The sequence below is a fragment of the Gekko japonicus genome, unplaced genomic scaffold (assembly GCF_001447785.1).
Source record: "Gekko japonicus isolate JY-2015 unplaced genomic scaffold, Gekko_japonicus_V1.1 scaffold20, whole genome shotgun sequence".
In the NCBI taxonomy this organism is placed as follows: domain Eukaryota; kingdom Metazoa; phylum Chordata; class Lepidosauria; order Squamata; family Gekkonidae; genus Gekko; species Gekko japonicus.
This window is the reverse complement of record NW_015169172.1, coordinates 298,274-310,926: the sequence shown is the minus strand read 5'-3', so window position 1 is coordinate 310,926 and position 12,653 is coordinate 298,274. Positions and strand designations below refer to the sequence as shown.

Genomic DNA, 12,653 nt, shown 5'->3' with positions numbered 1-12,653 from the left:
CACTTCGGAGGTGGTGGCTTTTTAACCTGGCTCCATGTCATCCTCTGACGGGGTGAGTATGCTCAGGGAACGCCTGACAGATGTGGCTGTGTGATCGTGCCTCTATCGGGCCAAACTGCCAGTCTGAACACAACCTAAGATTTTTCTACATGAAAGGGGAGTTCCCCTGTCCCCTACACACTGAACGTTTTTCAGGGCAAGGTTGTGCCCCAGTGTGATGATACCTTTCTCTTATTTTGTGTGGTTAGGTGTGATGTAGTTTTACATTTCTTGTTGTTTCTTTGTCTCACTCAAAGTATCTATCGCTGCCACCAGGAATTTAATTCCAGTCTTTAATTAACCCTTCCCACAGCATTGTGTCCAAGCTCTAAGGCTCCTTGTTGGACTATGTGGTTCTGAGGATAAGACTCTAGGTTAACAATAAATAAGATAAAACTTTATTGGTAAAAGAAGTGTATTAGTTACAAGAGGTTTTGTTAAGTTACTCAGTAAAATCTTTCCCTTTTTACTCTGGTCTCTGCCAGCCTTTTCCCTCACACTCTTAAAATATTCTGACTATATTAGATTTTGCCTAATATGCCCCCTTAAGTATATTTTCTTCCTCCTTTAGAATCTAAATGCCTTTCACAGCACTTCTATATTATTCTAGTTAGAAGACTACTTCTCAGACTCTCTGCAGATTGACCACAACTGACAGCTACTGACTGCTGACTTCAGACCTCAAACTGAACACTCTGCCTTCTCGCTCTCCACACACACACACACCTCCTAGCTCTGCCCACACACTCTCAGTCACCAACCAATCACCTCACTCACTCTTCTCCCTCTTTTACCCCTTGTTCTTCTGACACTTCCCAACCATTTAAAGAAACACACACATATAACTTGAAATCATTACACCAAGCTTATGTAAGGATCACAAGTTTGCCTATATAATGATCATTCCAAACTGTAAGTTATTCAGTCTAAATTTCTAAGATCCTTACTTGGGATATCTAGGAGCATACCCAACGCTATGTTAAACTAGAGGCAGGCCTGGTAACTTTACAATCATGGGTTTGGCTGCAAGCTGTATGTTTCTGGTTGAAGTTAAACTTTCCCCCCTCTAGTTTATCTTTTTTAATTTGGGTAGATAGTTTTAGTTTAAGTTGGATAGGAAAAATAAAGGACACACTGCAATGCCTAGGGTTCTCTAGTACAGCTCTCTTGCATCTTAGTTATCATGGAGCTAAAACAATAGTTAAGCAGAGACTTTGGGATACTCAGGCCCATCTCATCCCAGCTGTGGGGAATTGCAACCAAAATTTTGTTCCCGCTACACACCTCTATACGTTGGAATTCCCCAAACATCACAGAGCTTTTACTCTTTCCTGATTAAATGTCCTTCCATTGCCCTCCTTGAAGGGAGATTTGCCCGTATTCTGTATGAAAAATGTCTCTGCCCATGCCACTCGGGTATGGTGGAAACAACTGAGCACATCCTCTTATACTGTTGATTCTACCAGAACATACAAAATGTATAAATTGTCCCAATCATATCCAAATACCCAAGCAGATCTAACAATTTTTATATTTCTCTCATTTTTGGAGATTGCTGTAACAAAATTACTTTTACAATAGCCAGATTTTGTGCCCAGGCATGTCTAATTAGACAGAAGAATATGGTTTGCTTTAACAAACATTAATTGTTGCCAAATTATTCATTTAAACCAACATAACGTTAAAATATGTTGTATATATCTATAGCATGCATAGGAATTGCTTTTATCCAGTACTGTAGGTAGTTCTGCTGGGGTGGTTTGTGTGTCATGCTGTTTTCCATAGCCAAGCACTTGCATTTCTGCTGTTGCAATTCTGCTTAGAGGACTGGACTAGGACTACATTTTAGTAAAAGCTTATTTTTCCCCACTCATTCTGAAAAAGAAAATGTGTCACAGGAGGTATTTAGTGCCCCTCCCACAAATCCAGGAAAAAAACACTCTACTTCTTGTTCATTATAAAGTAATACTGGCAGTACCAACCTAAAGGAGGCAGACAGCCCCTCCCTCATAAATTTATAACTACTGCAACTCCTTTTCCCTTCAGATTCTACATGGCAGCCTCAGTATACACTAATAATAAAAAGCAAAGGGAATGCTAGTGGCACATTCCCATTCCCAGTTGCCACTCACTTTCTTACTCCTCTTGTAGAGAACAAGAAAAGAAAGTACAATAAGACCAGTCCTATAAAGCCACTTCTCCTTCCAGACAACTCCCAAATAACCAGCCACTTCTCCTTCCAGACAACTCCCAAATAACCAACACCCATTTCCTGCCTGCCTCCAGACTACATAAAGCAGCTGGTGGTGGACAAGAAACAGATGATGAAGAAGAAGAGATTGGATTTATACCCCGCCCTTCACTACCCAAAGGTGTCTCAGAGCAGCTTACAAACTCCTTTCCCTTCCCCTCCCCACAACAGACATCCTGTGAGGTGGGTGGGGCTGAGAGAACTCTGACACAAACTGCTCTTTTTCAAGGACAGCTGTGCCAGAGCTTGTGACTGACCCAAGGTCACATCAGCAGGTGCAAGAGGAGGAGTGGGGAATCAAACCCAGTTCTCCCAGATTAGAGTCCGCGCACTTAACCACTACACCAAACTGGCTCAGAGATGGGCATGTAAGGAGGGGGCGAGACACCATAGTCCTACCTCTTGCACTCTCTGCCCCCCCAAGTTAGCCATTTTCCAATTAGGAAAGATGAAAGAAGGCGATGAGAGATGAATACTACTCTTGCTTACTTTCTCCTTTTCTTGATCATTCCTGCAAGCAGCATGAAGATGTATAAAGGACTGCAAATCTGGTCTGAAGCTTCCATTACTAACATCCATGCTGTGTAATGCTGTTTTTATAATGCCTTTTTTAAAAAAAAATAACGAAGTAGTTTTACCAACCTTTATGTCCCAACATCACAGCAAGGTGTAAAGGAGTGTTTCCTGTAAAGAAAATATAAATGCAATGAATTAAAATTTTACAGAAGCTTAATCAGAAAGGGGGGGGGAACAAATTTGACACTGTCAATAGTCTCAATTAAGAGTTGCTTCCTGTTGCTTCAACTTCTGTTGAGTAAGCTTTGATAACGACATGAAAGGTCACTTTGCTATAGTATCTCTGGTGTTCCCAAATTTAGTTTTATATTTGAGAAATTAGATAAAGATAATTAAAATACAGTGAGGCAAAAATATCCTGCCTTCTTAAATTAATGTCTGTAAATTTAGGAACTGTATCAATAATGAAATACATCAAAAAGCATGCAATCTCTCAAAATAGATAATTATTGGAAATTTTAAGCTGGTATAGTAAAAGTTAACTAGATATAGTTTTGCAAACAACTCAGTGATACAAAAATACTGGGTTTTTAATATTTTATTTTGCTTTTAATTCCCATAATACAAGTTTATACAAAACATCATAACAAAGGAAGGAATAACATTTAAACTAATTTATCAAAGATAACCTATAATATGCCCAAATTGGACTGATTTCTAATATATCTATTGTCCTATCTTTATAATCCACTTCGGAATGTTCTCACAAACTTAATTCTACGTTCTGAAAATATATCATTATACAATTCATACATCTTTTGTTTTTATTACCCTCCTTAACCCCAAATTAATTTTTTCAATTAATATTATTACTTGTCAATTTATTTCTTTACACTTCTAATGTATAATTTTATTATGTAACTATTACAATTAAAGGAAAGCAAGAATTACTGCTGAACACCAAAAATTTTATCTTCTAGTGTTTATCTTTTGGACGTGCTGCCCGCTCCGAAATCTTTGGTTGCCCAAAAGAGTCCCTAAAAGAGACTTGCCATTGGCAGGCTGGGGATCTTCCCCATACAGTCTTACCCACATTGTGCAATATTCCAACTTAAATTTAAGTAAAAGTTTTTATTCCAGCATTGCCTATTTCGCATCCTTATCAAGTCTAGTCCCATGAGCCATTGGCAGCCTGCATAATAGCCATAATCATGGGCTGTCCAAGTCCTACCCTGTTGGGTAACTGTGAGATGACCCAGAGGTAACCACCAATACGGTATTTTTAGTCTCTGTACCATTGGACACATATTTTTTTGAGCCGTCAAGATTTCATACGGGAGATCTGGGAATATGTGGGTGATAACATAATCGAGTTTCAAACCTTTTTGGCTACGAGCAGTTTCTAAGATTAATTCATTTGTTTGAACATCCACAATCTCTGCAATAACATCCAGGATTAAGGCTAGCGACCCAGCTCTACTAGTGTGTAGTCTGTATGCTGTTGTAACCACAGTACCCAGAAGTTTCAGCTCCCCACTCAGCCAAGAATTTAAAGCTGTAGTCAGGCTGGTATTCAGTTCAAAGTTTTGGTGGAATCCCATGAATTTTAATTTTCCACTCACACACTCTAAATTCTAATAACATTAACTTACTTTTGGACCAGGCTTCATAATCACATAGATAGCTTGTTTGTTATTTTTCACTTCTTCTGCAGCTTCCATGCTCTTTGTTAATTTGTCTATTTTTGTAGTCATTGAAGTGATAAGACTCTTGATTTCTTCTTTTATTTCTTGTTTCAGTCCTGTAAAAAATTCTTGCATGTGTTTTTTTGAAATTGAGCCTTCACGTTTCTTTTTGCTGGTCCGAGCCTCCTCTCCTTCAGATTCAAGCGGTGGGGGAGAGTCTTCATTAGATAATTCCGTTTTTCCTCAGCTGGTGGAGGTCTTTGTGTTTTCTTCTTTTGACCCTTGGGTCATCCCATCTCAGCTTTCAAGATTAGGAGTTATATTATTATTTATGGTAAGCGTTTTAAATTCTTTTAGTTTGCAACAACGCGGAGACAGCATCTAGTGTGAGCGTTTTAATCAACGTCCGCCGGAAGTCAAACAAAAATGCTGTTCTTTGGCAATGCTGCAAAAATATATTTCTTGGCTAGTTAGCAAATATTCAGTTAGGAATGTCACCTAATTATAAAAAAATCTTACTTGAATGTATAAGATTTTTTTTACAAATTCAAATCTGTATAGATTTGCACATGAGCAACAGTTCTTAGTCCTGGCCTGGATAGCCCATGGTAGTCTGATGTTGTTGGATCTTGGAAGCTAAGCAGTGTTGGCCCTGGTTAGTATTTGGATGGGAGACCACTAAAGAACACCAGGGTTTCCATGCAAAGTAAGGCAAGCTACTTCTGATCATCTCTTGCCTTGAAAACCCTATAGAGTCACCATACTGGCTACGACTTAATGGCAAAAAAAAAAGTTCTGACGAAAAAATATATACACTAGGTACTGTCTGTATTTGAACAGAACTAAGCTTTAGATGTCTTTGGGCTCATGAGCCCACTCCACCCTACCAACACACACACACTCCACCATAGGATTGAAAACTTCAGGTTTAGAAATGCCTATAATGTTATGACATACAAATTATGTATTTTAACAAATTGTCATTTGTTTCTTGCCTAAAATCCAGCATTTAAATTGCCATTCAGAACCCAGGGTCCTTATCTGCACAGCTCAGGATTCTTAAAGGCTCTTAAGATTTCTGAAGAAGGGATGGTGATTTCTGCTTGCTTCTCTCTTCTCTTTGCAATGCACTGAGCCCATCCTACTTTGTTGCTGGATATCAGTAGACCCTCAGAAACAGTACTGGGGGCAAAGGGATGTGTGTCATTACAGGACCACATTTTGAAAATTCTCAGGCCTACATGCATTCCTCTCCTCATGTGCAGATTGGAAATTGAAGATTTCATGGCTCCCAACAAACTAGAGTTTGACATACCAAGAGAATGAAGAAGAAAAATATGTGCTTCTTCCACCTGCTTCAAATTAGGATCTCCAATATGATAAATAGGTACCACTTCGGTGGGAAGGTAACAGCGTTCCATGCACCTTGGCATTTAACCACATAACCATAGAAACATCTTCGGACAGTGCTGGCTTTTTGGCTTGGAGACGGAGATAAGCACCACCCCCTAGAGTCGGATTCAACTATCTTTCGAGCAAGGGAAACCTTTACCTTTAATGAAAAATCGTGATGCACTGTTATGCACTGAATAGAGCCATTCAGTTTAATCTTAATGGATCTTTCCCACACTCCTGTCTCCCAGAAACAACATTTTGGAGAATTCTAGGGCTGCACAAACTGTCCATGGAAGTTACCGTGCATCCATCCCTATGTTTTCTTTAATATTCTGGAATGTAGATCTGGTTTTGAGCAGTGTACTGTTCTAACTTTCTGTAATAGTATTTATCTTACTGTTCCACTTTCTTGCAGCAAGTCTAATCATGTCTCACTTGAATAAAATCTCAACAAAAGATTTTCAAGCTATACACTAAAGATGGCCCAACAATCTTGATTTTCTGAGTAGTTATGGCACATGGTATGACATTAACCATGAAATACATAAGAAAATGAGCCGCTGACTTGCATCATCACTGAAAATTTCTGAAGAAATTCTGTTTCTTTCATGCCATATTAACAAGGAAAGATTCACAAACTCTGTGGGGTGAATTTAACAATAGTCCCACTTTTTATACTATTTACTTATGTAAAACATTTATTGGTCATCTTTCTCCCTTGTAGAATTCAAGGCAGCTTGCAATATAAATAAAACAATTAAAAATAATAATAAAAACAATATGAATAAAACAACAGTTAAAGGTTACAATTTAAAAACTCCAAATAGGATTGCCAATAAATAAAAACTAAATCAAATGCCGTTCTAAATAAAACTTGTATTCAGCTGCCTCCAGAAGATTGACAGGGAGGCATGCACACCTTCCAGGGGAGGTTGTTCCAAAACTGTATTCCATATTTGGTATTTTACTTGAAATCAAGACATTTATGAAAAGGGCATGAGAAGTATTCTTTTACTTTTAAATATTGGCTCATTGAAACATTTTTGTAGCACTAGGAATGCATCTCATTTTTTTATAATTCTATGCATATTCCAAATTAGAATATCACTCATACCTTGACAGTGGTATTTCTGGAATTATAACTACTGTTCTCTCTGAAGTGCACATAAGTGGCATGACTGCTCACCAATGATAATCTTAGCACTTCCGTGGCCTAAGGTATACAGAATTATCTGAATCAGACCCCTGTAGCCACGTGCTTTGCTTTCCGTAATTCATAATCTGGTAAGAAGCAAAAACAAGCCCACCTATTGTAGACAGATTCCTTTCAAGAACAGAATCTCAGCCAACTACAGTTTTCTGACAAGTGTATACAGGTCTGTATCTCCTGTTTCCAATTACTCCTGTTTCCTGTCACTCTTGATGAAAGGAACTTTGGGCTTACTGTGAAGGTTCCTTCTATTTGAGGTAGAGGAGGACATCCTGATGCTTCAGTACTCATTCTGACCCAGAATATTCTGATTCTTTTTATAATGGACACAGCAATTCCCAGCATCATCCTGAAGTTACATGATTTCTGCTTAACGTTTTTCCTGTGGTCATTGTCAAATCTCCCTAGGTGTATCCCTGGTCCAACTACTCATTTAGAATTTGCTGAACCATCTTTGGAAGCTAAAGCTTCGATAGCAACTTTTCTCTTTAAACTAAAGATTCTTTATTCCTCGGAGGAGTGCTGTTCATTCTTTATTCCTCAGAAGAGTTCTATCTATACCACCTACAGATGGTTTTTGAAGTTCTTGGTTAAAATTACTTGACAACAAGCTATAGAAAATTGGCTTTTCCCTTGAGCTCTTTAACCAAATGGAATACCCTTCTGCATGCAAATTGATCAGATCTAGTATGTAAATGGAGTATTGGCTGCAGAACTCGAAGGGTATGTTCCCTATATTATCTAGGTCTTTCAATCCCAAAGTCTCTGCCTGTTTACTGTAAATATTTAATGGTTCCCAAGTATAGAATATTTTCCTCCAAGGATAAATGGCCCTGCCATTAGGAGAATTAACAGGCAGATTCCTACGAATTCCTCTTTTCTGAGAGGCTATGTGATTGTAAATCCAGTGATCTGAACACTATTTGGAACGTCTTTGTAGATTGCAATAAGTACAATTTGGCTCTTGGCAAATTGATTACAACTTATATCCAAAAATTGAGTTCTGCCACAAAACAAGAGGTTGTAGCAAGAGTATTAGCAGATATGGATCCAAATTCCATTTTGCTGATGGAAATTCCTTCTACCACCCAGCCCATGGTGAGAAGCAACAGAACTGGTAGTCTAAGGTCTAAACCACAAATGATTCTCCAAGTAGATCAAGTCTTGTAACTTAACTGTTTTCTCCATCTGCCTAGGTCCCAATTGCTACCTTAAAGCTGCTGCAATTGCAGCACAAACATTTGTTCAGTTAGTTGGTTAAACTGATTAAGAATCTTTTGATCAACTAAAAAGGCGCAGAAAAAATAGGCAACACAGTTTTCTTAGGGAAAAAACTATTGTAAAATACTTAGATCCATGGTCGTCAAGCAATCCTTTGTAAGGGGCATAGCCCTATTCTCTCATATAATGGAAAAAATGACTCTTCTAAAAATGGCACTTGCAGCCACCAGCACATACTTGAATCACAAAAAACAAGCCAAACAAACATCTTCAAAACTAATGTTTTACCCATCTGCAGATGTATGAAATGTAATCCACTCATTAATCACCTACTAATCACCGACTCATTAATTACCTACTATTTCTTTAATCAGATAACAACCCTAGCTGTAATAGAACTTCAGAGTCCTCACAGTGCTGACTATTTAATGCAAAGGAGGAATGACAACAAGCCAGTGAGGTGGATTAGGCTGAGAGTGTGTGTCCAAACCAAGTTCACGCAGCACATTTCCTATGTGGGAAGTTGTAGTTATTTATCCGGGGAAGACTATAATTTTGTAGACAAACAAACAGCCCTCAGTCTGTGTCAGGATGCCTTCTCATGTTCTTGACCAGCACATGAAGCAACTTATGTACAAAAGCTCACAATACCCAACCATTTCATGTTTTCCCCTGGGTCCAAGGCTCAGAACACTGAGCATGAGATTTCTGTAATGAATGTACCACAGTGGTTTGGGGGAGAGGTGAAAAGGTTAGCTGCATCAGGTCAAAAGGACAACAGAAGGCATACAACTGCTGAAAAGCAGTGAAAACCCTACATGCCCCCCCATGAAGATTCAGTATACTTGAATTTAACAGCTCGCTCGCTCTGTAAACACAGAAACACAGCTTGCCCATCTTGTCTTTAAAAGCATTTCACTCACTCATATGAGGTTTTTTCCAGTACCAACCCACCCCAAACTCCAATTTTTCCTTCAGAAAGATTGGGGGGAGGATTTCGAGAGAGAGAAAATCCACAGGTTTTCCAAATTTTTCCAGTTTTTTGGGGGCCTTCACATCTCTATCTGTTAACAGTTGTTTCTAAAAAATTATAATTCATTGTATTCTTACAAAGACGTTGTTTGTCAGTTACAACTCCTTGCTGCCTTATTTTTTACCTGCACAGAAGTATCAAAATCTTAACTACCACTGTTTTGATGCATAAACTCTTGGAAAAAGCTCTAGCCAGGCAAAGATGTAAGGCCTGGAATCCACAGTTCAATGCATCTGTTTGAGCTTCTGAGCCAACAGAAAGTTAACTTTGATGTCCATTTGGTCTCTCTGGGAAATGTATTATACGACCGATCAAAAGTCATATGGATTCAAAGTCTCAAACAGCCAGGGTACATTTTACCTGAAATTGTATTGAACATACCTATTTGTTCATGGCAGACATGAACCTGGTTAATGGCTATATTTGTGCACTCTCACACTCTTTTTCCCTCCCTTAGATTGAAGACTGAGTCTTTAACTCCAGTTAGATGTTATGTCTGAATGTGGGTGCTTGGACAGACCAGAGTTTCCACCTTCCTCACAGAAATGGGATTTATAGCATGGTTTAATCCTAGATTAGCGTCCCAGTTTGTAGGAAGATACAGACATCATTTAGCCAGGCACCAACATTCGAACATCATGCCTAACTGTACTTAATTGAGCATTTCTGTTCTCAACATCCATATATGTGGTGGACGGAGAGAGGAAGCACCACTAGCCACATTCATGCCAGTAACAAACAGGCTGAGGTTTGTTTCTGATGTGTGAATGCAGCCTCAGACTTTATTGCTTATGTGACCAGGACACTGTGACTGGACATCCCAAACACAGAGTTCGTGTTCTGCTGAGAAGCTCCAAGTGCACACTTGGAAAACAGATCCAAAGCAATAGATTGCAGAGCCGATGCCTAGTTTACTAGCACTGAGGAAGCAAAAAGAAATGCAGACTTAATACCAGTGTTGATTTGTCTGGCAACAGCTTCACCTCTTCCCCTCACGCCTACCACTTAAAAGTCCAGAAATGCCAGCACATCCATTCCTTAGATGCATAGGGAAAATAAAGTATCAACAAAGAAAGCTTTGGTTGCATAACTATGTGTGCACCTTCAACAAATTTATGGACAACAGCACCCTATTTACACTTGGTTTTAGTGGTCTGTGAGACACTTGTTGAGATGTTGCTTTTGAGAATGCTGATCTCTACACTATAAAAACATAATTATGTCAAGTTTAAATTAGTTATTACCACCTTAATCAAATTGTAGTATATTAACCAAACTGGTCAGGGTATTTGATGTTAATGGCATTGCATGCAAAAGAACCATTGACTACTCCTAAGAACAAAATACAAATTATTATTTGAACAGGTGCAATTACAAATGTGCATTTGTACAGTTCTTTGGAAAAATTTTAAATGTGTGGGAATAGAAAACAGCCCAAAGAGATTATGAAAAGCAAACCACACGTAAACATTGCTGCCTGGATATACCGTATTTTGAAGCAACCAGGGCTTAGAACAGCAAACAATTGGAGATTATACACATTCAACTTACATTCTAGCTAAAATTTAAACATTTGCAATAATGGGGTTTATAACTTGAAACTTCAGCATGGCTCTGCATCACATCCTTTGCATGAGAACTTTACTGTATAATTGTTTAGCCACTTATTAAACCAAATCAATACAGAAAATGTTATTTCTGCAATTGTTTTTTAACTGTTACTGTACCAGGACTATTGTTTGGTTATGTTGGAAGCAACCTTATAAAATACCTTGAGTGCACACAATCATACATAACCCAGTTTGCAGTTAACAAGGTTTATGATAAAGGGATAGACAGAAAAGGAAGAAGCTGACAAATTTAAAACTCTACTGAACAGTTACACTTTTTCATTGTATGCCCTACTATTACATACATTTCTAAAAAAAATGGTGGGGAGTGAATCAAGGATTCAAAACAATTGCTTATTAAAAACCACAACTGGAAACAGCTGAAATAAATACTAGTTATAACAATAAAGACACAGCATTTCTCATATAGTATAAGAACTGACTATAATAAAAATGCATAGACATGATTGAAAGGCATGAAACCATAACTTCCTGGAAAACCTAATGGCCAAGTATTAATGAAGAGAACCTGGAGAAGCAAGTTGCTTTCCAGATGTTTGAATGGAGGAAAGTCCAAATTCATATATGAGGGGCAGTCGTTTCTGTAAACAGAGTAGAAAAGAATGCATACATCCTAAAGTAAGACATACTTAATCCTAATTAATTCAACAAGAATTACACCCAAGTATCCACTGCAATGCAGCCAAAGAATCATCTCCTAAACTAATGCTATTTGCAAAAGGGCATCCCAGTGTAAACTCTGGAATGGAAAAGGCAACGTTATCACAGTTGACTATAATAAGGGCTGAAATTTTTGATTCTTAATTAAGGGAATGATTATTTCCTTCAGCATACTGCTATAAAATAATAGAGAAGAATTATGGCTCATATTCTTTATCACTTTTACAAGAATTAGGAGCACGGGGAAAAAAGGTCATGACTGCACTTTGGACCAAAACATTGTCTCAGAGAAAAAGGTTATGATGACCTAATCCCCTATTTATTTGAAAGATTAATTCATGAATAAATCAGCTCTGCACTGAATGCTAACTAACCTGGTTGGTGAAGTTGGGCACTACGGTCGGGGGGGCGTCATCTTCTGGAAATTCCAGGCCCGAGAAACGTTAAATTTGCGGGGACCAGGACATTTTCGGTGGCGGCTCCTACTTGGTGGAAGGAACTCCCGGAAGAGATCTGGGCCCTGCAGGACCTCTCTCAGTTCTGCAGGACCTGCAAGACGGAGCTCTTCCGCCAGTCCTTTGAGTCGGAGCCGCCACCACCACTATTCCACCTTTGCCCCCTATGCTCTGGCGTATTAACATCATTTGCCTGGCACCCCAAGGGGGGAGCGAGGCGCCTGGGCACAGCTTAGATGATAAGATCTTAGGAAGTAGTTTGGAAGTTAAGGTCTACCCATCTTGTCTAAATCTGTTTGTAAATTTGTTATTGTAATTTATTGTTTGTATACTATGTGTTTACTGTTTTAACCTCGGCACATGGTGCCCTTGCTAGCCGCCCTGAGCCTTCGGGGTAGGGCGGGATATAAATTCAAATATAAATAAATAAATATAAATAAATAAATAACCTGTATTCATAAAAACAGGCTAGTCAGGATCTGTTTGCAACCTTTGCTCCAAGACTTCCTGCTCAATTTGTTTGTAAATCTCAGCAAGTATGATACATTTCTAAATCT

General features: G+C 38.6%; 1 protein-coding gene across 1 annotated transcript in view; it reads right to left on the bottom strand.

Moving 5' to 3' along the window:
- ANKRD13C (ankyrin repeat domain 13C) overlaps positions 1 to 12,653 on the bottom strand; it is a 58,490-nt gene that overhangs the window by 44,598 nt on the left and 1,239 nt on the right. The gene's annotated exons all lie outside the window — the stretch shown is intronic.